Source organism: Myotis nattereri (assembly GCF_964212035.1).
Source record: "Myotis nattereri genome assembly, chromosome: 11".
NCBI lineage: Eukaryota > Metazoa > Chordata > Mammalia > Chiroptera > Vespertilionidae > Myotis > Myotis nattereri.
The window spans coordinates 53990992-54013140 of NC_138086.1; positions in this window are offsets into that span (position 1 = coordinate 53990992).

Consider the following 22149-nt stretch of genomic DNA (forward strand, 5'->3'; position numbering starts at 1 on the left):
GTAATACTTTGAACAATAATAATTTAAAAAAGGAACACTTGAGAACAAGGGAACAGATTATATAAAATGTAGCGGTGAGGGTAGACATGTAAAGTGAAATGCAGACCAGCATGCAAACCAGAGAAGATTAAAGATAGTGGACAGATTAATTTAAAAAAAAAAATACGTATTTTTTTTTATTGATTTCGGAGAAGAAGGGAGAGGGAGAGAGCTATAGAAACAGCAAGGATGAGAGAGAATCATTGACCAGCTGCCTCCTGCATGCCCCCTACTGGAGATCCAGCCTGCAACCCTGGGCATGTGCCCTGACCGGGAATGGAACCGTGACCTTCTGGTTCATAGGTCAGTTCTCAACCACTGAGTCACACTGGCCGGGCAACAGATACATTTTTGATGGAATGGTTCTATAGGAGGCAATTAATAAGAAAAATCGTTCAAAAGAACCATTATGATAATACTGAGGAGCTCTTTGAGTCTAATACCCAGAAAACGTTTTAAGATTTGGAAGGGGAGGCCAGTGAATATTTTTACTGGGAAATGACATGATTGAAAGTATTTTTAAAAGAACAATCTGATTGTACTGAGAAAGAGAGATAGCAGAGAGAGGAATTAAGAGTCAGTGAAACAATACATAAGGCTAACTTGAAAAAATGCTTTCTGAAAACCAGTCTCCTTATCACTACTTCTGATTTCTGAACCCTCTCCTGTCCTTTGCTCAAGGAGTACCCTGGTCCTCTAAGGGTCTTATCCTACCCACCAATGTTATCTTACCCCCACTTCAAATCTAGCTCAAATATCAAGTTCTCCATTTGCTACCTCTCATTATGACACTCTCAGAATGACCCTCTCTCTTCTGATCATATTTCTTTTTTTAGTATATCTGTTCTTGGTACCTTCATCTTGCATAATTGTTACTTATTTCAGATCCTGTTAATACTCTAGATAGCCCATAGAGATAGGGCAGTCTGTTTTATTCATGGGTATGCTCAGAAAAAGCCTGTGATATTCGAGTTAGATAGTAATGGCAAGGTACATGTAACCTGTTTGATGACTTTACTTACTCTTAGATGATTTAAGCAAAGAGTAAAAGACACAGCAAGTAATTAGATTCTACTGCACCATCTGGACAAGATAAATCATAATTATGACATCCTAAATATTGTGTACATTCTGTGGCAATGAGCTGTTGGTTCAGTATTCATCAAGCTTACCTGTACAAAATAAAATTCTAATTACATATGTGAGAAATATCGTCTAGGCAAAAATTCAGAGACATAAGTTAACCTGAAAGCATTGAAAACATCTGGGTGTCTGGGTGACACAATTCAGAACATACAACCAAGACTTAGTTAAGCAGAGAGGGGAAGAAAAAGTTTGTCCAAATACCAGTGTTACAATACCCGTCTTTTCACAAATAATGTACAAGCCTGAGATGGTAAAATATCAACTAATTCCAAAGAAGGTGATCAACAAAAAATGAAAACTTTTTCATAAAGATAAATGTCCATGAAGTCATAATTAATAAATTAAATGTAGTAAAAGAGCTTATTCTATAAACAAGATTCTTAAAAATCATAAATCCTCTTTTAAATTAAGTATTTACAATGTTATTAGGTTATATTTGAAACACAAATATTATATACAGAGTGTCCCCAAAATGTATACACACTTTGAATGATTATAAAGCTAATGTTTATTAACATACAGTTCATTTTCAAAATTAAGTGAGTTATCAGCTGCTAAAGTGTGTATATATTTTTGGGAACACCCTATATATCCTATATAATAAAAGCCCAGCGGCCAAAGCAGAACAAGCAATCAACCAGTCCCTATGATGTGCACTGACCACCAAGGGGCAGACGCTCAATGCAGGAGCTGCCCCCTGGCGGTCAGTGTGCTACCCCAGTGGGAGTGCTGTTTGGCTGACAGGAATGAGTGGCTGCTCCCGTTGTGAACCCTGGGCGGATGGGCAGGAACCCCTGCTGCGATTGTCACCTCCTTGACCCAGGCTCCTCCTCCTCGCTCCCTACTGCCAGGCTCGCAGAGCTGACCCTGGAGGCTTGGAGGAGGGTTCATGGCTGCTGCGGGACTGAGGCCTACTCCACTGCCTCTCAGTGCTATTGTCCCTGGGCCCAGCCCCAACCGGGTCCCCTGGAGAGGCGAGTGCTCTGGCTCCACAGAACATGTCAGACCAGGGAGCAGCTGATCAGAGGGCAGGTTCACAGCTGCTCAGCTGACTGGGATGAGCAGTGCTCCCACAGCGGGCCAATCCCCGCAGGCCACACCCCCACCAGTGCAAGAATCCCATGCACCAGGCCTCTAGTATATAAATAAAATCACATATGACAATTATCTATATATATATATAAAGCCAGCAACTGGAATGCCATAATGATCAGAATGACCGGTCACTATGACACCCACTGCAGCCAGCAAACTGGCCCAATCTGGGGGTGGGGCTGGCCTCTCCCCCCAGCCGCCCCCGCCCCTGATCGGCTCTTGCCAGGGTCCAACCCCAGCAGGTCCAGGGGTCCCCAAAGGTGTGGATGGAGTCAGCGAAGAAGGAACGACACGGAGACAGCGTTCAGTTGATCAGCAGCCTAGCCAGGATCTCTAGCCAAGTTCTGGTCTCGATCTCCAGAGAGGTTCTGCTTAGGATCTCCAGCCAGGTTCTGTGTCCATGGTCTCTTGTTAGGTTCTCCAGCCAGGTTCTCCAGGTTCTCCAGCCAGGTTCTGTAGCCATGTTCCCTCGCTAGGTTCTCCAGCCAGGTTCTGTCCAGGTCCTAGAGCCAGGTTCAGTCACCAGGTTCTAGTCAGCTTCTCTTGCCAATTTCTGTAGTCAGGTTCAGTCCAGGATCTTTTGCCATGTTCTCTCGCTAGGTTCTGTCTCTAGGTTCTGAGGCCAGTTTCTGTCCAGGATCTTTTGCCATGTTCTCTCCAGCGAAGTTCTTCTGTCTCTAGAGAACGTTCTGTGTAGGTTCTGTGCCAATTTCTGTCTCTCTTCGTTCTGTCTTCTTACATCTGTATTTATACCAGTTGATTCCTATCCTATCAATCTCTATTTCAAAGGTTAGGGCGTTTCTTATCTCCATTCCAGGGAGTAAAGATTATGTAGCTTAAGCATGATTGTTCGTAGTTAAAGTGATTAATTACCCACCTGGCACTTAGTTAAGAGGTTTTATTCCCTCCCTAACTTCAGGGGAAAATCCCTACCTGGGGAAACAACCTTTCTCAGAGACCTTGGTTAAAACACATAGTGCCTAGAAGGTGAGCAAACATATTAAGAACAGTATGCCATATATGCCAGGTCCCTTGAAACAGCAAGCATGGACCAGCTCACGGCAAATTCCCCCTTTTTTATTTTTTAAAAGCGGGCATTAAAAAGAAAAAAAAAACCCAAATGCTCTCTTGTATCCATTTTAAGAGTAGGATTGGCGCTTTCTGCTATTACCTTAGGCCTGATCTATCACCCCAGGGAGAGCTTGCCAATCCTGCACTTTCCCGGGGTGGAAAGGCTGCAGTGGGGTTAAGGATAAGGCTCCTTGGGCCTACCTCCTCCCTTACCTTTACATTTACCTTTCCTTCCTCAGAAAAGCATGGACATACTTCTTGTATAAAACGTTCTGTCTGACTAGGAGTAACCTTAATTCCTCTGCTAGCAAGCATATGTGTTAAAAGATCAATACAGAGTCTTATTTCTTTAGACTCAGTATGGCATATCTTCTTAATCTAAAGATCAATACAGAGTCTTCTTTCTTTGGACTCAGTATGGCACATCTTCTCAATCTAAGTTCTGTACTCTCCACCTTCTTACCCTACTTATCCTCTATAGGGGGTCTGCAGTACCCTGGTGGAGTCCTATCCGTCCCGAATGTGGGGGGTCTCAATGGGGGTGGGGGGCTTACCTAGGGGAATCCTGTTCCAGGGGTTCCCAAAGGTGTGGACGGAGTTGGCGAAGACTATGCACCCTCTTCCTACGGTGGAGTCCTACCCATCCCGAGAGTGGGGCTCACCTAGGGGTCCCTGTTCGGGCGCCATATGCTGGGGTCCAACCCCAGCGGGTCCAGGGGCCCCCAAAGGTGTGGACGGAGTTGGCGAAGAAGGAATGACACGGAGACAGCGTTCAGTTGATCAGCAGCCTAGCCAGGATCTCTAGCCAGGACCTCCAGCCAAGTTCTGGTCTGGATCTCCAGCGAAGTTCTGGCTAGGATCTCCAGCCAGGTTCTGTGTCCATGTTCTCTTGCTAGGTTCTCCAGGTTCTCCAGCCAGGCTCTGTAGCCATGTTCCCTCGCTAGGTTCTCCAGCCAGGTTCTGTCCAGGTCCTAGAGCCAGGTTCAGTCACCAGGTTCTAGTCAGGTTCTCTTGCCAATTTCTGTAGTCAGGTTCAGTCCAGGATCTTTTGCCATGTTCTCTCGCTAGGTTCTGTCTCTAGGTTCTGAGGCCAGTTTCTGTCCAGGATCTTTTGCCATGTTTTCTCCAGCGAAGTTCTTCTGTCTCTAGAGAATGTTCTGTGTAGGTTCGGTGCCTCCTGGTTCTGTCTTCTTAGTTCTGTATGTAGGTTCTGTCTTCTTTCTGTCTCCTCAGTTCTGACTTGTTACATCTGTATTTATACCAGTTGATTCCAATCCTATCAATCTCTATTCCAAAGGTTAGGGCGTTTCTTATCTCCATTCCAGGAAGTAAAGATTATGTAGCTTAAGCATGATTGTTCATAGTTAAAGTGATTAATTACCCGCCTGGCACTTAGTTAAGAGGTTTTATTCCCTCCCTAACTTCAGGGGAAAATCCCTACCTGGAGAAACCACCTTTCTCAGAGACCTTGGTTAAAACACATAGTGCCAAGAAGGTGAGCAAACATATTAAGAACAGTATGCCATATATGCCAGGTCCCTTGAAACAGCAAGCATGGACCGGCTCCCGGCAGGCTCTCCCACCCCAATCGAGGGCAGAGCGTCCAGCCAACCACCCTGTAGCCCTTCCCCCCCCAGTGGGTCCTGCCCCTGATCTCCCCCCACCCCAATAGGGGTGTGGGGCTGGCTGACCAACCCCCTGCAGCCCCTCCCCTGGCCGGCCCCACCTCCAATGGCCCCCCACACTCCGATCAGGGGTAGGGCTGGCTGGCCAACCACCCATGGCCCCTCCCCCAGGCCACTGGCCCCTGATCATCCCCCCAACCCCATTCTGGGGTGGAGCTGGCTGGCCCACCACACAAAGTCCCTAATCATAGCCGGCCTTGCCCCCAGTCACCCCACCCACCCCAATGAGGGGTGGGGCCGCTGGCCAATCGCCCATGTCCCCTCCCCCCAGCCAGCCCAGGCCTCATCGGGCCTCAATGGGGGTGGGCCAGCTGGCCAACCTCCCGCCATCTCCTCCTCCCAATAGGCCCAGCGACGATCCACCCCGATTGGGGTTAGACCGGCTGAACCCCACCCATGCATGAATTCGTGCACTGGGCCTCTAGTAAAGGTTAATATAAAATAGACACACCTCCAAAATTCACCACCCAAATTAAAATCTAGCGCACTTCTAAGCCCCCTTACTTATATCTGTGTCTTTCTATCTGCTACAACTGAAGAACCACTATCTGCAATGTTATATTTATCATTCCCTTGCCATATTTTTATCTTTATCATATATAATATGCAACTCTAGGTAACATGTACTTTTTCACTTTGTTTCTGAGTTCTCTAAAATGGTATGATAGTGTATGTTGTCATCACAACTTACTTTTTCAACTCACAATTGTTTCTAAATTTCATACAAAATGGTATCTGTTGTTCATTTATTCTCACTGCTTATAATATTTATTCTTCTGAAAATTGCTTCCAACTTTTTATTCTTGATAGCACTGTTATGAATATTCTCGTCCACTGGTGCTCATGAATAAGAATCTTTTGGGGTGAGGGAATGGGTGCAGATTATATATGGACTTTTAGGATCCTTTGGTATATGGATATTTAATCTCACAAGATTGTGCCAAATTGATTCCAAAATTCTCATTTAATCCACACAATACCTCATAAAATGGGTACTATTCGTATCTCCATTTTACAAACAGCTAAGGAGTTTAAATAGGTAGGATTGAAACCTCAATCCCACTGTAAATCGTGTTGCCTCTAGTCATTGATTAGGCTCCCAAAATCTTGTTTCCTAGTTCCTCTAAGTTGCCAAGCTAGATATACCAATTAGCATTAGATATCTTTATTTCTTCTGACAGTCTTCTTCAAGGTTTTAGAATTCTCCTATTATTGAACCTCAAATTGTTGAATGAAATCTCACTATCTCTTGAGAGACTTCTCTAAAGCCAATTTCTAATCACAGTCAGCCATTCCATAGAATGCCTTAAAGTCATGCTCTGTAATTCGGCTTCAATGACTTGTTGCTATTGCACTAAACTTGAATGTGACATGCTGAGGGGTAGCATATGCTACTCGGTTTGTCTGCCCCATTGGTTTGCCTATGTTTTATTTCTGTCTTGTCTCCATTCCTTCCCTTTATGGTACATAGGGCATGACCCACTGGATGTCAAGGTATGACTAACTTAGCATGTAAACTATAGTAAACTGAGTGGTACTTAAAGAGTAAAAGGCATTTTGGTCAATTAGTCAATATTTATACTATACCATAGGCCCGGTGCATGAAATTCATGCACGGGGGGGGGGGTGGTGATCCCTCAGTCCGGCCTGCACCCTCTCCAATCCAGGACCCCTCAGGGGCCTAAACCAGCAGTCGGACATCCCTCTAGCAATCCGGGACCACTGGCTCCTAACCGCTTGCCTGTCTGCCTGCCTGATCACCCCTAACCACCTCTGCCTGCTGGCCTGATGCCCCTAACTGCCCTCTCCTGCCGGCCTGATCATCACTAACCGCCACTGCCCTGCTGTGTCGGTCCTGGGTGTGGATATCTGGCTCCCTCCTCCCTCCTGTCAGAGTCTGGGGTGCGGCGTGTGACCCAGAGTCAAGTCCCCACCCACCCACATGCACCTCGAAATCGCGCAAGACCCAGACCTGGCCAGCCTCACCCCCATTGGGCGAGACCCAGACCTGGCCGGCCCCACCCCCATCAAGCCCCACTGGTGCATCACATCCCTGGCCAGTGCTGGGTGGGAACGCAGCATCAGTCACGTCCCTGGCTGGCACCAGGCGGGGATGCAGCCTCCTGCTGATCGGTTGTTACTGCATGAGGGCATGGTGACCATTTGCCTATTAGCCTTTTATTATTATAGATAAGTACTTGGTCTGTGGTGCCAAATGTACAATCAGAAGTAATTGAAAAGTATCCTTCCACTTACTAGTACTCAAGTAAGGCATACAGAAGAAGTTGGCATGGAAATTTTTACCTAAAAGTTTTGTGAATCATATACAGAAAGAGTTCTTGACAGTGTACAATAGCTTGCTCATTAAAACTTTATGCTTTCTTAGAATGGAAGGAATTATGGGACAATTTTGATGGAGAACACTATCCCAGGACAATTCATTTTGCAAATGATCAAACAGGGTAGAATATACAGGAGTTAAAAAGCAAGAACATTCCACATTTTTAAAACTGATAAGTATGAATTATAAATTAGCCATTATAGTAATAAATTTTATAATATAAACAAATTATAATAAAATATACATTGAAATCACTAACCTATTGAATAATCTTACATTTTTATTACTTAGCCTGTATAAAAAGATAAGTATCAGTGTTCAATTTTAATATCTTATTTACAAATATTTCTCTTTCACATGCTTAACCTGTTGTCAGACTCAGAAAAAGGTAACTCTGTATACTGCATTTTTAAAAGTTGGGAAACTTTAGCTAAAATTTGTGTTACTAGGCAGATGAGTTTGTTACAAATATAAAGTCAAACATTTTGTTAAGATAATCCAAAGGAACTAGAATCTGTTTGACTTTCTAAATAGTATTCTACACTATATCTGTGATTTATAAGGAACAATTATTTTTAATTACTTAAATGACATTAGAAAATAGTACTTTATCCCAGTTAATTCTGATACATTTTATAATTTTTGAAGTATATGCATAGCCTTGTCAAGTTAGAGCCACAAAAAAAAAAAAATACTTTCAGATTTTTTAGCAACTGATTCTTTAAATCTGTAAGGTTAGCATTTTCTTATTGTAATTCTAACACTCACTTGTTTCCAAACAGAAGAAAGAATGTAAATAATTTATACATAAAACAGGAAACTTAACATAAGGCTCTAATATTGCAATCCCAAATGAATTACTAAAAGAAAGAAAGATGTAATAGGTTATTTAGTGTTTAAATATCATGTATCTCTTTGGCCATAATTTAATCTCAGAGCTACAGCTAGCTACCAGGGAGACTGGAAAATGTAGACTTGATTCTGGTTGGCTATGCGACCAGTTAAAAAAAAGGAACTCTGTCTTCACCACAGAATGGAAAAATATCTACTGGGAGAAACCTACTAGCTTCTGCTACAGTCAGATTTGCATAAGCTTTAAAAGTCTAGCCCCTGAAAATTATAATGGTTAAAAGAATACAAACATAAAATATTTTCTTGATTTAGACTTGTACTAGACTGAGCATTATTATTTTGAATTTTAAGCAATACGTAATTTGCTTGTCATAGCATCAAATTCAGGTGTCAATTTGGGAATCTTTTCCTACCATGTAAAAGGGAGGCCCCAGTTAAAGCAAGACAGCTAACTTTTGTTTGTTTGCTACAGCAAAGTCTCAAAAAAGTCACAAAACCCTCATGGCGTCTTGTTCAGTGGTAAAGTGTGTGAGGACTCAGTTACTAAAAGTGTTAGTATTAATATTACTTTTATTAGCATTCATATTTTAGATTTAATTACATTTTACAACTTTGCTCATTATTCATTCTTACATTTCAGTCCCTTTTCTAGAATGATTTTTCTTTCACCTAAAATGCATGCTTTTAGAATTTCCACTAAGAAATGTTTCTTAGTGGTAAATATCACATGTGAAATGTATCTTGCCTTTGTTTTTGATAGAAAGTTTTGTAGTTATAGAGTTCTCGGCTGACAGTTATTTTCTCACAGCACATTGCAAAGATTATTCCCCATGATTTCCACTGGCTTTCAAATACCAGAGAGAAGATTCAGACCTCCTGAAAGTAACAATCATCTAATGTAACAGCCATCTAATGATTGATACTTTCAGGAGGTCTGAATCTTCTCTCCGGTATTCAATTCTTTTTCTTTTTGTATTAAATTCTTAAGACTGCAAATAACAATATTATGTAACGCAAAATTAGAACTATTTTCATAGTTATATTATGCCACTGTTTTGAATTGTGGTCTGCAGTATCAAGAATAATAGTAATGAACATTGACTTAATACTTACCGTGAGCTTGATGCTGTGGTAAAAACACCACACCTAGATGATCTCATTAGGGTTTCACAATAATCTTAGGAGGTAGATATTCTTTTTATCTCTGTTTTCCAAGGCTCCTGAAGGTTAGCTAACCTCCGCTGCATTGTAGAGCTAGTGAGTGGAGGATAGGAGAGAAAAGATGGGAGTTACGGAAAGCAGCATAAAGCTGGTTCAGGTGAAAATGATGGAGCATTAAAGGTAGAAGGTGAGGCCACTTGTAGCCTCCTCAGCACACCTGGAACTACATTTCCCAGAATCCTTTTGCTCCCAGGTTAGTGTCAGGGAAGGCAAGACTAGCAGGAGGTGTGGGTGGTGGGAGTGAGGAAACAGTGTTTACTTTTCAAAGGTCATCCAGTTAGTTCTGGAGAGAATCTGAAGCAGAGGATACTTTAAAAGGCTGTGGGTGCATTCAAGCTTGCCCCAGTAGATGTAGAGGCAAAGGCCCCGCTGAGACCTCTCCTGGCTTGCCTGTCTCCCCTGTCCTGCTCTATCAGCTGGACAAGCCTGCCTTCCCCAATTGCTCTGCCAGCTGACATCTTTCCATCCACACCCAGACCCCTTCCAGGCCTTATTTCTTAGGGCCATTCACAATTGTGTACATCTAACCCTCTAATACAGCAAGTCCTCACTTGACATCTTCCACAGGTCCTAGGAAATTGCGACTTTAAGCAAACCGACATATAACAAAACCAATTTTACTCTAGGCTAATTGGTATAAACAAGAGATAGGTTCCTTCAGCATATTTCTGGTCACACACACACACACACACACACACACACACACATCACCAAACTTCTAAATAAAGACCTGAGTCCTAGCTGGTTTGGCTCAGTGGATAGAGCATCTGCCTGCGGACTGAGGGGTCCACTGGTCAAGGGCTCGATCCCCAGGGGTCATGCAGGAGGCAGCCAATCAATGATTTTCTCATCATTGATGTTTTTATCTCTCTCTCCCTCTGCCTTCATCTCTGAAATAATTATGTTTTAAAAAAAGAAACCCAAAACACTTCTAATACTAAACACTGAAATAAATGTGATCTATACATACATTTAAGAAATATATATAAAAAAAACTAAGAATGATTTTTCAACAAGCTGATTCCACTTCAGGTTGGGGGTGGAGGTAGCTCAGGGTACAGGGTGAGAACTCACCCCAGACTGGACAACCTTCCCTTGTAGAACTCACTCACTCAGACTGGGACCATTTAGATGCATTAATTCCCATCATGAGCAGGTTTGTGATGTGGGAGGAAATTGGGAGTCCCTGGAGAAAACCCACACAGACATGGGGAGAATGTGCAATGAATTGATTTTCTTTATCATCCTTGATACAAGGCAAATACATTGAACTGAAGGATGTTATTCAAGGATCAGTTGCACAGAGGTGGGCAAAAGAAGGTTTACAGTAGTTCGTATGGAATATAATAATCTATACTAATAAAAGGGTAATATGCAAACTGGTCACAACACCCTCACAGTCACAACTAGACATGCTAATTAGTCATGACCAGCATGCAAATTGACCATCACTCCAACACATGAGATGGCCGCCCCCATGTGGCCACAAGATGGCCTGCAGGGGAGGACAGTTGTGGGCGATCAGGCCTGCAGGGGAGGGCAGTTGGGGGTGACCAGGCCAGCAGGGGAGGACAGTTAGAGATGACCGGGCCAGCAGGGGAGGGCAGTTGGGGGTGACCAGGCCTGCAGGGGAGGGCAGTTGGGGGCGATCAGGCTGGCAGGGGAGTGGTTAGGGGGTGATCAGGCTGGCAGGCAGAAGCAGTTAGGGGTAATCAGGCAGTCAGGCAGGCGAGTGGTTAGGAGCCAGCAGTCCTGGATTGTGAAAGGGATGTCCAACTGCCTGTTTAGGCCCGAATGGCCAGTCGGACATCCCTCAAGGGGTCCCAGACTGGAGAGGGTACAGGTTGGGCTGAGGGACACCCCCCACCCAGGGCATGAATTTCGTGCACCAGGCCTCTAGTAGAAGAATAAACTCACAACTGTAAACCTACATTTGCCCACTCCTGTATTTCATAATGCTCATCACAATCCCATATCTCTAATCAATTCCTGACTGAATCCAGAGAGGGTATAGCATTTAAAAATTGCTCAAGAGCAATATTTCAAAAACTTTCTTGTGTGTGCTCATTGGAATACAGATTCTGGCCCCTGTCTTAGAGATTCTGGTTTAATAAACCCTCCTTAATAATCATTCTCATTAGAGAAGTTTGAAAAGCACTGCTAGAGCATATGCACATGTCAGGACTTCAAGGAAGCTCTGTGATCACATCATTAGAGGATAAACAACAGAAAATAACCTTCAGATGGAAGACAACACATTTATGGGCAAGACACTTTTAAAACATAACATCAACAAAACCTACCCCTAAAAAATACAACAGATATTTCACCCTATGCCTTTACGCTTATAACACATATGATATTTCAAGTTTTGAAATATTATTCTTACAATAGCAATAATGCTGTAGGAAGTAGTTCTATATCAATGAAATGTCTTATAAAAACAAAGAAAACTTACGATAAACTGCATCCACTCATAGGCAGAATGTCCCAGGCTGCCGGGCTCATAGAGCTCTAGCATAAAATTGATTTGCCTTTATTTGTTTCCTGTCTCTGAATTAAATTTTAATTTCCTCTATGGAGAGAATAAATTGTATAACGTATTCCAGGACTTAGGACTTTATCAATGGGACTCCTTAGAAACAATAAAGATGAAAATCAAGAATAGAAGTAAATACCTATTATTTGTCCCTGAAAACTAAAACAAATTCTGAGCAAAGGCAACTATTCAAGTCTATTGTTGCCATTTTTTGTGTGTAAAGCTATATTAAGCAATTTATATGTATATGTATATGTATATATGTCATCTCTATTGTTACATGGCTTCTAGATTATATTTCCTTTGTATTTGATTGCCAATAACACCTATGTATTACCCTAAAACAGAAGTCCCTCAAAAATAGCTAACATGCTGTACTTAATGAAAGGGAAAAATTTGAGATAGATTATAAAAATATATTTCTTATTATTTGTTGTGGAGGCGGGGAAATGGGATAAAACTTTATGATGAGTTAAAGTTTGCAAACTTGGTTGAAACAAACTTTTCAAAACATCTTAAGGCTTAACTTTGAAAAAAAATCTTTATGCTTTAAAGAAGGCCTAGGAGACACAGTAGGGATTGATTGCTTTGTTTCCAGTTCTTCTGTTGAGATTCCCCTTCTTCTGTTTCTTCTCACATGCACTCCCACGGCACATTTCCAGGACCTGAACAGAGCAGATGGTTAGCACATTTTCCTACGCTCATTATCAGCGAGAATACATGTTAAAGAGAAAAAAAAAATCTTCTTTTTGCTTTTCCTATAGAAAATAGGAACCAGATAGGAAGCAAAAATGCTTTAAAGGAGTGAACACAACACAAATAAAACTAGAACCTGACATCAACCTGAGAGGTGTCTCTATCTCTCTGTCCTAAGAGGCAGAGAATGTTGTATTACTGCACAATGGGGCCGGTTTTCTTTTCGGAAGTTTTCCAGTTTCCCCCAACTTTAGGTTTTTCATGGTACAAACTGTATTACTTTTTTAACTTGTAAATTCTCAGAAAAAAAGGTTGCAAAGTGTACTATAAATTAAACGTTCTACATGATGTTCAGAATACATAAAAAAGAAAGCAATAGAGGCAAAAGAGTGTATGTCCAACTACCGTTTAGTTGGTTATCCTGGTGTGAACTTTGTAGATGTAAGAAACTTAACCTTTCAGTGCAGGTTGAGGGGGCCATGTTCAACCCACTGAGCCACCGTGGCCACGGTACAGAGTTGAGAACATTTTTCATAGGATGCTTAAGTGTTAGGACAGAGGCCACTTGGATTCTTTCCTGATTCCTGGGGGGAAATGACAAGAAAGCTTTCCTAGTATTTGAATTCGACCTGCTTTTATCCCTCATGTCTTCCTCATCATTATTTCCCAAGATGTTCCTAATAAGGAAGATAAGAAAATAAATGAAGTCAGTTAATTAAAATGTAGAGCACAAGTTGACAATTGTATGTAAGTGCGATTTCAACATGTATTTTATAAGGAATATGAATTACCAGTTATTGCCTTCAAAGTTCTTAATCACTTCAAAGTGACAAAAAATGGAATGCCTTTTTACTTTCCTTTAAAAGGTTGCTCTTATTGTATATAGAAAACAATTTGGGACATAGTTCCCAACATCACAACAACAATCTTCCTGAGATTTCCATTTTTTACACCAAGAACCTCATGAGGAAGGGTTCTAGGAAGGTGTTTTTATACATGTTCTGCACTCTCTGTGACAATTGGTTATGCCAGGGGGTGGATATTTGATTCAATTTTAGCTCAATTCCCTCTAATAAAATGGAAATTGAGAGCCACGAAAATTTTACACCAGTTCTGTGTAGGTTGTTGGTACTGAGTTGATAAAATATAGTAGCTATGTGTAGGAAAACAAAAGTTGAACTAGAAGAAAAACAATGTAGGGGCTATAAAAGAGCAGTTGTAATGAGCTATTTAGCCTGGGGGGTGGGGAGAAAAAGAAATCAAATAATGATTCCCTAGATTCTCTAGTTCCCTCACTTCCACCCTGAATTCTCAGTCTATTTTTTACTTTTTACTACATAAGATAGTTCTGTCCTCAAAATAAATCTCCTCCTTTTTGCATAAACCTATTCTAAACATGTTTCTATAGTTATAAAGCCAAAATATCTTTAAGATAATCATTCCAAAATTACCAATTGCAAATACTGGCCACAAAAGTATTTTAATTTCCTTAAACATTTTAATACCCATTGAGTAGCAAATATTTTTTTTCTGTTTAATTTATCCATGATACCAAATTGAGCTGTATTCACAGGTATGAATAACAAACCATATGTCCACAGATATGATTTGTGTTCATGCTGCCTGCACACATTTCTATAACAATCAATCAAATAAAAAATTAATAAGAAAAATTAAAGGAGTATGTTATCAGACATCAGAAAATATGTTATTGAACAGCCCCCTGAGTCAGAGGGAGAGGGCTATTCCCTCTTCAGTTCTTGTCAGTCTAATAAGAAATATTTCAAACCAGTGACAGACAAACAGCAACATTGTAGCAAGGCAAGCACATGTATTAAAAATACACTTGGCATAAAGCACAAGGAGGCAACTCAATTGGTCTGAGTGCCTGCCCTGTGGGAGTCCAAGGAGTTTTATACCCTCTTTCCTATAGATTTCAAAGTTCCTTTGTTAAATATCTTGGGTAGCAGATTATATTTCAAAGTCCACTTTTCATAGTTGTGGCTTATCTTGGGATGTTTGTACATATAGCTAGTCATCTTGTTAGGCAAATCCTAAGACAGTTGCCTTCTTCGTTCAGTTGGTGAGATAAAACTCTCTCTTCTTACCCCCGACCCCCTCCTCACTCCTTCTTTTCCCTTTCTGGTATTCTCTGGTTAGGGATGAGAGTTATTAACCATTTCCTCTCAAGGGTCCTTGGTTGGGGAAGATAAGGTTTTGCTGCAAGTAGGCTACAAGCTGCCCAAACTGTTTGGCCTTATTGAATTTTCTTGTCTCAGTTTCCCTATTCTACCTGCCCAGGACTTTCCCTAGCTTCATACTATCCTGCTACAGAGTACAAAATGTTTTTTAAAACACTGAATTTGGTGCTGTGGGAGATGCAAAGAGAAAATAATGCAATTTACACAAAACATCATTTCTCAATAACAAACTATCTCTGATATGTGAAAAGTAGTGATCTACTCAGTACATTTTTTAAAAGGTTCAAAGAAAGATGAGACTAAGCATACAAATTACTCTAATTTTTTTGGAAGAGTCACATCATACAATAATCATCCTTCTGAGAATTCATTATGTAGTTTTTGGACTTGGAAACAATTCCAAATGGTTTGAATAGACTTTTCACAATTATTCCTCCTTATATAAGGCCAGATAACTGCGTGGTATGTCAGTAAGTAATTTTAGTTATAAGTAACATAAACCAGAGTTGACTGAATTAAGCAGAATTTATCAGAGGGTATTAAATAATACATAGCCTCATGAGAAGCACTGAAAAACTAAGATTAGAGGTAATAGAGCAATGGATAATGCTCAAAATTGGAGAACTGATCTAGTAGGAACGCTGCCTTCACCCCCAGGCACTGCCAGCTGTAGCTCCCACAGCCCAAACAGGCTTCTGTTTTACATGCTGTCGGTACAGCCAGCACTGCAGCTCAGGAACCCAGTGCCCATGCACCTACGCCTGCCACTCATTCAGAGAGAATTCTGGAACTCCTTCTTTGCATGATTAGTCTGCAGCACTCAAAGGAGCGGGAACAAAGAGATTTAGAGATTTTGCATTCTTCCTTGGTTCCTGTTGGTGCCTAGATGTCTGAGGTCATCACCTCTTGCCTCGCCCGCCCCTTCTCCCTTTTCTGGACATTAAAGAAGCCTGAATTCTGGACTCTCTTTTTAAAAAAAAAACAACAAAAAACCACACTTTTTTTTTTATTGTTGATAGTATTACAGATATTTCCCATTCCCCCCACTTTGTCCCTCCTCCTCCCTGGCCATCCCCCTCCCCGGCCATCCCCCTCCCCGCGCCCCCCCCCCCCACCCCAGTGGATTTGACAAGATGTAGATGAGTGCCTCTGTGGCAAATGGGCATTATTTATGGACACTGACATTTGAATCTCATGTAATTTTCTTGTGCTACAAAATATTATTTTTGTTTTGACTTTCCCCCCAACCATTTAGAAAGCCCATTCTTATCTCCTCAGATGCAGCAAAACAGCAGCAGTCTGGAATGGCTTCTAGGCTGCCATCCTTTGCTGACCTCTGTGAGGTATTAGGTTCAAAGGTAGGCCAATGTGTTAAGGTGGGGGCTCTTTTTGACCTGTGATGTTTTCTTTTTTGAAGAGGGGCATCTGTCAAAGTTATATTTTTGGCCTCTTGTTCCACCCCTTATTCCTTGTTGGGGATGTAGATTTATCAGACTGGTGGATCACACTATCATTTGTATTTCTCAACTGGACAGAACTAAGCTATTTAAACTCTTAAATTGAAGGTAGATTGTGGGTAATTGGTGTGTATTGTTACTACTGCACTTAGCCAGTGGGAATCAATAACGTAGGGAGGCGTGTCCATTTGCATACTTACTTTCCCCCAGGAGGTTTATAACAGACTGCTTTAGTCTTCTCTGGGAAGCCCAGTGTCCAGGTAATTTACTCCATTTCCAGTTCCAAGTGGATCCTGATTAGACCTAACCCATCATTTCCAACTCCTCCAACAGTGACTGGTTCAAGAAACTTGGCTTGAGGCCAGTGAGCATTTGTAATATTCAATGGCTAACATTACTAGTTAGCGAAGGGCACAGTGACGTGATTTGATTCAAATCATTTTCCAAGGTCGCAGGAGGTGTTTTCCCTGGCTTCCACCGGATATGAATGAGAAAGCACGCTGCCATGTGATTAACGCTGGCATCTAGGTTGACCACGAGGGAAGCCAGCCTGAGGACAGATCTGTCATGCTGAGGGCACAGAGCCCATAGAGAAAGTGAGGTGCTTCCAGAGTTCAGATTCCTACAGGTGGAGAATCCACCTTTCCACCTCTTGCGAGAAAATACATTTCTGTATTGTGTAAGATTTCTAAAGCTTCTAGCTAAACAGAGCTACTTAAAAGAGGACATAGGGATGAATTTACATTTGTTTATTTTTTTCATTGTACCAGTAATACATGATTAACATAGAAAAATACAGATAAAATAAAAAGAAAAAAAAACCCTCACCATCAAAGGATTACCAATTTAGCATATTATAATGTCATTCCAAGTGTCTCACTAGGCATACACACACATAAATAATTTCCATTAACAAAGATACACTGCAATGTTCATTTTTATTAACATTTTAAATGCTTCAAACAGTATCAGATTTATAGAAAAGCTATACAGACTTTTATCATATACCCCATACCCAGTTTATTACATTATGGCATGTTTTTCACAATTAATAAACCAATGTTGATACGTTTGAATTCAATGAAGTCCACACTGAATTTGTATTTGTAAAAATAAAAAGTATTTTTATTTGGTTTTGTTTTTTTAAAGAGAGACGAAGGAAGAGGGAGAAAGAGATAGAAACATCAGTGAGAGAGAAACATCAATGTCCATTGGCTCCTCTTGCACACCCCCTGCTGGGGATCAAGCCCACAACCCAGGCATGTGTCCTGACCAGGAACTGAACTTTCAACTTCTTGGTGCATGAGTCCATGATCAGCCATTGAGCCATACCAGCCGCGCTTTCCTTAGTTATTTTACATAACATCCTTTCTCTGTTCCAGGGTCTCATCCAGAGTACTATATTCTTTGCAGCTGTCAAATACCCTTAGGCCCCTCTTGGCAGTCAGTGATAATTTCTGAGACTTCCCTTGTTTTTGAAGATATTGGTGGTTTTGAAGAGTGCTGGTCAGGTATTTTGTAGAATGTCACTATAGTTTGTTGGACTGATCTTGTTTCTCATGAATAGACTGGGGTTATGAATTTTGGTAGGAAGATCACCCAGGTAAAGCGCCATTTTCCTCACATCATATCAAGGCTATACACCATCAACATGACTTATCACTAATGATGTTGACCTTGTTCACCTGCTGAAATAATGTTTGTCAGGGCAAAGTATAAAAATTTTACCCCTTTCCTTACTGTACTCTTTGGAAAGATGTCACTATGCACAGCCTACACGTAAGTTAGAGGGAGTTAAGTTCCACCTCCTTGAGGGCAGAATATCTAGAAAAATTATTTAAATTCTTCTGCACAAGGGATTTGTCTATTTTCCCTATTTAGTGATGTGTAATGTATTTAACCCCCACTTTCTTTCATGAAACAATTATGTTTTTTCATGTAAATAATGAAAAGTTTTACATCATTTAATTAGCTGTCTCTATATGCATATAATAATTTATTTTAGCCAATTTCCTATTAATTAACATTTACATTTTATTCCTTTTAACTATTATAAATATGGAAAATACATTGAGAAAATTGAGACATTCATGGAAAGCATCATCTCACAGTCCTGAGCTGACTTTAAAGAAGGTCCAAAACTGTGACAAGAATGGACTATTTCAGAGGTGCAGACATACCCCGATCTGTAAATAACTATCACTATGGAAAAGGAGTAGAGGCTACATTTGGGACAAGTATTGAAGGGTGGGATAATTTCAAATTCATAACTACATCTCTACGGGCAGTGACAAGTGCACTTCCTTTGGGTTCCCACACAGAGACCGGCAGCAGAGAGCTCTATTCCTCACAGCAAGACTTGGAGGCATGGAAGCTCCAGATTCAATCTGATAGTTAATTGTTAGTCACCAAGAAATTATAAATTATAGTCTTCACTGTAACCCTTAGGATATCTCAGCCTTGGGAATGAGGAAAAAAAATGTGTTCATGGCTACACTTTGGGCCCAGCAGAGGTGGGGAGCTGTCCACAGTGGATATACCCCAGATACCAACAAGTGAACCTCAGTAAGTGAGGATCACTGGGTAGGGATGTGTGTGTTAAGCATTTCCATCCATTTCTTGCAGAGGCATCTGTTGGCTTAGGTGGAAGACAGTACTTATGTAGTTAACTCTAGTCCCACACAGAGTGCCAGAAGTGGGGATGCAAGAGTAATTCTTAGGCCTCAGAAAAGTGAGCTAAATTCATTGATTGTACCCTGCTTGACTAAAACATCTGGACCTAAAGAAAACCTGACATTTGACTTAGTTGGAATTGAGAGCAACATTTTTGACAGGTTGCACCCCTAAGACTTTCATTGGTGGTTGAACACATTTTCTTTTAAAAGTTACAGTGAGGGAGATTCAGGCGAGTTCCACAATCTTCAGTCCCGGTGAGTAGGGATGGCCTGTGAGGGCTCTGCAAGCTCAGCATTTCTGTGCCTCCAAAGACTAGAGAGAAGCATGATGCTTACCCAGAATCCAGAATGGGTAGAAAGGCACAGACAGGTGAGGTACTGGGGAAGAGGATGGTGCTTTATTGCCTTCCCCTCCTTTGCATTCAGACCCAAACAATACCAAGTAAAACTTTTATACCTGAAACATGTTAGCACCACAATTGATAGACACAAATAACTTTGCTAAGAGGCCAATCTTAAAGAGAAGGGCTTTTGAAATAATTATATTCTACTAGAGGCCCGATGCACGAAATTCGTGCAAGAGTAGGCCTTTGAAGCCATGGTGACTGCCTGGATCCCTCCCTCTCAGCCTTGGCAGCTGCCTTGATCACACGGCTGCAGCCCCGGCTTCAGTCCTGTCTCCTGTCTAATGAGCATATTACGCTTTTATTATTATAAATTATATCAGCTTAAGAGGTAAACTCTTTATAGCTTCTCTTTTCATATGTATTTTTAAACTGAATTCATTTTTCTCTTTAGTTCTATTGAATAAAGATTCTTGTTATTGCTCCAGAAAGGCTAAATGCATGCAAAGTAGCGCATTCAAAGAATAACTCTGTACAGATTTTTAAAAACAATAATAAAAAAGCATGACATATCTCATTTTATAGGAAGAAAAATGTCATCTATTTTATGTAATAAATGTTTCATCTTTTGACTTTTGTGTTGTTTTGACTCTAAAAAATTATAAAGCCATATGGATTTCCTACACCAATATGAGTATGATCTATCCGCTATAACACAGTTGAAATTACTGGTAAGCTACATCTCTGACCAGCAGATTATCACCTCAAGATTCAAAATAAAACAATGAATAGAGAAGGCAAAGAAATGTGATTATAACAATAAAAATGTATAACTGAAATATAAAATAGATAAATGTAAAAAGTAACATATTATAGTACTTATGATTACAGATCCATGACCATGAAAAACTAGTATGGCTATTTAAAAACATGGGATAAGGAATGCAAAGGGAGTTGGGAGTTTAAGTTTTCAAAATTATTTTGTCTAGCAAAGAGCCAATAGATGCAGTAAAAATTTGAAAATGCAGTTTAAGAAAAATTATACTTTATTGATACTTCTTTTATATTATCTTCATATTTTTTTCTTATATTTAGTCGTGTCTATCTTTAGCAATTAATATCTTTTGAGTAAAGAAACATTTATTTAAAGCTCAGTGATTCCTTAGGCTTTATTTCAACTTCCCTTAATTTTGTAAATTTCATGTTAATTCAAACACATTTAGAATTTTAAAATAACATGAAGAGTATGATCTCATTTTATTTTTCTTACTTATATGGTGTTTATTAGATAAGAGAAGTCTGAAATGATTTAAAATATTGAAGATAAGTGTTCCTCGATAGTAGCATTTGGGGGATTATTACTTTTTAAATTTTTGTACTTTTATGTATTTCTTGAATTTCTAAAATTAATATTTCCTCCCAAATACATAGATGCATAGGTAGGTAGGTACATATGCCACACCTTTTGTGTCCTTTAAAGTCTAGCAAAATAGTTTTTACCTAGGAGGAGTGGTGTTAGGGAGGGTAAAGAGGAATTGTCATTTTTTTCTCTATATATACTATTTATATTTGCACTATAATCATGTAATGCTTCTGTAGTTTTAAATGTCTAATTTTTAATCAAGGAAAAAGAGAAGTTAAATTTAAAAAAATACTTTTCTCCATTGTATACTTATTTCTTACATTGGTAAGAACTCAAAGTAAATGGGACATTTGGAAAGGGCTGTAACCCAGCCCAATGTAGAGAAAATGTGTACTTTACAGCCCATTTCATGAAACAAGGGCCTTACCTCGGAGCTGTGTGTTCTGTGCCTCCATGGAAATGTCCGAGAGTTCTGTATTCACAAGACACCCGTGCAGGCTTAGTACCTCCACATCTGCCGAATTTGAAGAAAGATTTAGATAGCAGTTACATTGGAAGAATACATGTTTTACTGGGCATATATATCTTGCCCAAAATATTGTTAAAAGAATATTTACAGATAGAATTAAAGTATTTCAGAAAACATTCTTTTCTTTATGTAATGGATTCATAATTATAGAAAAATTTTCAGAGAGCCTGTAAAAGGACATTTGAACTAAAATCAAACTTCACTCTTCTATTTCACTATTTAATGTTCAATTATTAATTTGAATCACAAGCACATAAGAGTGCATGAGTTTTAAAGGGCTTATAGTCATATTTTCAATTATAACTACTAGTTTTAAAAGATCTGTGATATTGAAAACCCACATAAGTGTGTTTTCAGGCCAACAGAGGATGATATCATTAGGATGATTAATCTATTATACTCTCTTCACTTTTAATTTTAATTAGTGTTTTAAATTAATTAGTTATTATTTTACTTAAAAAAAGCAAACACACGTATTCTTCTGTTTTCCAATAGATGTCAGTATTAAAAAAGAAAAGAGCTAGTAGTTTAATGTAACTCTCAACCACACGGAAAATATTCTTTCCCTTATTTCTGGCTTCATGTACTCAGAATTGCTAAGGCTGGTCTAAGCAGTCAATCCAACAAGGGACAGTCATTTTAAAAAACATAATGGTTATTATTTTCTGGCCGATAATTCATGTTATTAGTATACATAGGGATTATTGTGCTTGGAGTTGAAAAATAAAGAAACTATTGTTTTTTACATAATCCCTGCTTCTTCTATCTCTTTGAGGCTCTTTATTCTCTGTGTCTTCTCTATATAAAATCTAATCCAGCCGTGGGCAAACTACAGCCCGTGGGCCAGATCCGGCCCATTTGAAATGAAAAAAACTAAAAAAAAAAGACTGTACCC